The sequence below is a fragment of the Canis lupus genome, chromosome 29, assembly GCF_048164855.1.
Source record: "Canis lupus baileyi chromosome 29, mCanLup2.hap1, whole genome shotgun sequence".
In the NCBI taxonomy this organism is placed as follows: Eukaryota; Metazoa; Chordata; class Mammalia; order Carnivora; family Canidae; genus Canis; species Canis lupus.
The window spans coordinates 33552519-33558137 of NC_132866.1; positions in this window are offsets into that span (position 1 = coordinate 33552519).

A 5619-nucleotide genomic window follows, 5' to 3' on the forward strand; every position below is an offset into this window, starting at 1 on the left:
CAGACCTCCCAGCTTGGGGACAGAGCATTTGGACATAAGACCTGGTGGCAGATTCCAACCCAACAGGTATTCCCAAGCCCCTCCTTCTCTGACATCTGGGATGGCCTTCAGTGGAACACAGTGCTCTGTGTTCTTCACAGTGTTTCTTTTGTCCTTCCCAGCCACCTTGCAGGAGGTGGGCCACCTCACCGAGTTCAACCAATAGAGATGTGAACAGAGTCAGTTACAGTTTTATGCAATCAGGAGCCATTACCTTCTCCTTCCTCCTTCTTTCCCTGCTGCGGTGACCTTAGAGGTCTCATGGTCCCAGGGAGATAGCTACAAGATAAAGGAGGGCCACCAGCTCACAAAAATCATGAAGAGAAAAAGAAATAAACCTATATTGTGTTAAGCCGCTGAGATTTCTGCAGGGTTATTTAAAAACACCAAAGCTTAGCCCAGCCCATTCTAATACACTATGTAATTCCATGCTAGTTAATGCAAGGTAGGAAAGTGTCCTATGCAGTTTCTGGATGGATATTTTCCTAAAACATTTCATTTTATTGGAAAAAGGGGATAGGCATATAGGAATTCTCATTCATTATCCAGGCTAGCTAGTTGTCTGCTTCTTGGTTTTTGAAAAAATGTCTCATTAGATTCATTAGACACACTAAACACACATTAGATAGTGATGTTTGGAACTGCAGCAGCCATTTTGTGAGCAGGAGGATGAGAGACCAAAGGGATTACAGAGATGACAGGCTAGAGCCTTAATATCATGAAACTGGGATTGTCTGATTCTATACTTCTTTTTAACAAACCAGAAATGTCCCCATGGTGTCAGCCTTTTCTATTATAAATATCCCCCACTTTTTGAAAGTTCATGTTACAGCCTCTGTGCTTTCATAAAAGACCAACATTAGTACCTGTTTTCGATGACTGAATGAAAGCCCTTATAGCGGCAGTGCACCCCCTGAGCAGTGAGAGGTGGCACTGCCAAGCTCCTTCCTCAGAAACTACACTCAACATCTCAGCATCAGCTTGTCAAAACGTTGTGTCTGGGAACCATCTGTGCTTTGTCTCAATTTATTTAGTGTATCAATTAGCAAGAGGTGTCCTAAGGTATCAGAAAAGTCTAAGAAAGGTTACTTTTGGGGTCTAAGAACCCTCAAAAAATTTTTTTCCCATGTAAGTTAATAGTAATTGCTTCTTCACTTTACACCATTTTGGCTTAGGAAAGGTTACATAGGACCACTCTACTTTTGGACACTGGGGGGAGATTTGTGTTTGCATCTGAGAGTATCTGTACTGTTACGAGTTGCAAATGAAGATGAGGAGTTGGTTATAATGGACGAGTAAAAGGAACGGAGGTTCTGGTGGGAGGGGTGGGTAGGGAATGTCACTTTCATCTCCTGTCTTCTCTTTCTCTCTGTCCACACTACAATCATTGCTAAAAGATAAAAAATAATCCTGGATGGTCTTTCTCCATCTGTAATGTGCTTTTGTGTACATTTTCTAGCTTTAAGATGATAGAGTGGCAGCATTACGTCAAGGGTAAGAGCACAGTCTCTAGAGATAGACACACTCAGGTTTCAGTACTGGCCCTGCCACTCTTGTTGCTGTGTGGTCTTGAACAAGTGACTTAAGCTCTCTAGACCACAGCTCCCCCGTCTGAAGCGATTATAGAAACTCCCATGTATATAGTGTTACTGTGAGGACAAAATGACAGGATGCATATGCAGTTTTTAGCATATTGCTTGGGAGACTAAACACACTTAGTGTACAGGATTCCCTAAAATAAATCGAACTCTGGTTTCGATGACATCCTAGGAAGATAGCCGGGGCAGGCACTGACATTCCTAATGCAGTGCTCAGGAAGCTAGTAAGGAGGAGGGAGGTTAAGGACTTGCCCCAAGTCAGAGCCAGATTTTCATCCCAGGTCTGGTGGTTCCCATGTTAGGTCTCTTTCCAGATTAATAGGCTTCCTTGAAATTGCCAAGGAAGTAAAACAAAATAGTTTACATTTTGAGATGCTTCATTTTTCATTTCCATAAAATTCACTCTTTCAAGGGAAGGGAATTTTTACTGTAGTGTATGTGCAAATGTGATTATTAAATGTATTTTGAGAATAATAGGGGCACCTGGATGGCCCAGTGGTTAAGTGTCTGCCTTCGGCTCAGGTCATGATCCCAGGGTCCTGGGATTGAGTCCCCCATCGGGCTCCCCACAGGGAACCTGCTTCTCCCTCTGCCTGTGTCTCTGCCTCTCTCTGTGTGTCTCTCATGAATAAATAAATAAACTCTTAAAAAAAAGAATATACTCTGGAAGCTATTTTTCATCCTCCAGTATCAGCTTCCCCACCACTTACCTCCACCTTATAAAAATCCAGTGAAAATGCACACCTTCATAGTCTATGCAAGGTGGCCTGGATGCTGTCTGCAGTATCTGTGAATCAACCAGCAAAGCTGACCTTTTTCTAAGCCCTTTTCTTCTCCTTCATGAAAACCTCTATTGATTACATCTCCTTCGGTCTTTTAGCATTCAAAACCGTCTGCTTTCTGTGTCTTTGCGGCTATGTGACTCTCTACAGCAGTTTAGGAGGATACGCAGAACCCCTTTCACGGTGTCAGGATCTGGATCCACACTACTGCCCTTCCTCTACCCCCTCACCCTTTGTCATCACAAAGTGACCCATATAACCCAGACCATTTTCTTTAAGTTCTGTTTAATGATTCACTTTCAACATAAGTCCCAGAACAAACACTATTAAAACTTGGATATTATTTGCTATCTTAGACCTAGCTCAGTCAGCCTCTCCTTGAGAAAGCCTGTCCTCTCTCAGCAGTGGGGTGGTGACCTCACTGTGCTGCCCTTGATCTGCATTACTGTCCACCTCGCCTTGGCTCTGCTGGCAGTGGGCCCCGCCACACTCCTCTCTCCCTCTAGTGTCTTGTGTGCCACCTCATCCATTGCATATGGGCTAAATGTTTGCTGAGTCCAGTAAGGAGGTCAGTGCCTGGTATGTCCTCTGAAATGGGTGAGTCTGCCAGAGATTCACCTGTAAATACCTGTTAAAACATCGTGGTGGAAGATGTGCTGATCTCATTCTGGGATTAAATCAGTATACTGAGTCTGGTTGGCAAGAAGGTGAAGGTTATGATCAGATGGTAATTCCTTCCCTAGGCGGACATGCCATTCCTTCTTTCACTGTTTTTTTTTGGTTTGGGAGACACATTAATTGGACGCTCTCTGAGAGCTCCTGCCTACTTCTGGACCTCAGGATGCTCCAGGGCTATCTTCTTTGATCCTTTCTTCATCTCTTCAGACTCTATGCACATTCCTGACTTTAACCCTCGTTTGGGTGCCCCCACAAAATTGTCCACTTGGGTGTCTTGTTAGTATTTCCCACTCAACTCTCCAAAGCCAACATGTCATTAGATTCAAGGCAGAGAGCACAGCACAGAGGATAAGGAGAAATAAAGACACGCAGGCCAACAAACCACTGGATTTGCCTCAGGAAGATGAAGCATTGAGGAGGACTTGAAAAGGGAAAATTACCCTTTTGGAAAATTACCCTGCTGGAATCATGGCACACAAGCCAAAGTGGTAGGGACTCTCGTGACTATTGCCTTTGAAATCCTGCGCCTCCCTCGCTTTCTTGCCAACCCATTATGTGACCTTGTATAAGTCACTCCCCTCTCTGGGACTCCGTTTCATCAGAAAGTCAAGGTTGGCCTAGATGAGCAGCTCAACCTTTAGTAAAACACCAGAATGCCCTGGAGAGCTTAATAATGTATATTCCATGCTCTTCACCCCCAAACATTCTGATTTAGGAGATCTAGGGGAAGCCAAGAAATCAACATTTTTAACACGATCCAAGGGTGAGGTGATTTCCCGGACCAAAACCACACAAGTTGATGATCTCATTGTTCCCCACCAGCCCACAGATACCCTCAGTTGTCCGAGTTAGGAAGCAGAGGGAAGCAAGAAAGTGCTGGCAGCCAGCCAGTTCTGTTTGGTAAGTGTAGCCACATAAAAAAAAAAAAAAAAAAAACAGATGGCAGGTGGAAGGGAATGGTCAGGGAGGGCCATATTCACTGTGTCCCTTGGATAATGCCTATTTGGTTGAACTGGACTTGGGGGGAGACCTCGGTCCCAAGATGGCAGGCTGGATCAAGAGTCTGCCTTCACTTCCTGCCACCCCTGCAGGCTAAGCTCGCCACCACTGCTTTTGCCCCACCTGGATGTTCTACACAAAGGCTACAAATGGGCAGTGTGGCCCCACATAGTGTTGTTTTTAATTTTCCAATTTAAAAATTGGAGGATTTCACATTTAAGTATTCCAGATTTCTCTTGGGAAATCTGAAAGGTCAGCCACACGAGACTCATGTGCATAGGACCTACCTCGGCTGGAGCTGAGCAGGTGCAGCCCCCCTTAATTAAGGGCACCATTTTCCAGCCTCACATCACCCAGCTCCTATTGGAGGGGGCTTTTCGGTTGGCTCCCTTGACTCATAAAATTTGCTCTGGGATAAGCAAGAGCATCAGAAAGCCACGTGTTGAGAGAGTATTGCCTGCCCTCCTGGATCATGGAATCGTCTCTGGACTGAAATTATTCACCTACATGGAAGAACATTGGTAAGAAACCAGCAGAGTGGGACCACCTGCTGTGCTCATGGCAAGGCTATGCTAAGGCCGCGGGGCCCTGTATTCTACGGTTTCCTGTGAAGGCACTCAGAAGTCTCTCTCCAGCCTCAGCACCGGGATCACTGTGGTGGTGTTCCTCCTGAAGAGCCGCTGTACATGTGAACCATGTCACTGGTGTACAGGACTGTCCCTGTGCTCAGTGCCAGGCTCACCTCTCTGAAGCGCATGACCTGCCCTGGGGCTACCTGAGGTTGGCTCTATTTTACTTCTTAGGCTACTTTACTTCTTACTCCCCCCACTTTTTAAAAATCTTAGGATAAGATTTATATCTTTCAAGAGTAAGACCTCCAGTCTTTATTAGAATAAGGCAGTTTCTGTACCCTCCATATACCTTGATTATAGCACCTCCTACGATGTGTTATACTTATCTGTTAGATATTGGCCTCCTCTGCTAGATGGTGAAGATGGGGCTGCATCTTATTATCACCGTATCACTAATACCTAGCCCAGGGACTTGCATGTAGTTGGCATTTAATAGGTGTTTGGAGAATGAGATCAGAGATGCTGGAGAACTCGCATAGCAGGGATCCACAGAACAGGTGGAGCAGAGGTTCGACAAGACACAACAACTTCTCAGACCAGAGGGATGGGAACATCAGTTGGCTCCTCTCTGACTCAAGGAACATTCCACTACTCTGGTTATATTATCACTTAAGTATATTGAGTTTGGAGAATTCACAAGGGTTTTCTGGCAGGGTAGAGAGAATGGCTTTGGAGTTGACTTGGGAGTTTGAAACCCCCAAGAATGTATATGCTTCTTTTTTAAATGATTGTGGGGATTCTGCTAAACCTTTCACAGCCTCATGTGGTTTGGGGTTCCAATGGATCCTTAACTACCTTATTGTTTTACACTATAAGTGAATCCATTGTTTTGCACACCTCTCAGGAGAGAAATCTGAGAATACTTACCTATGTACATATACACTAGGCATA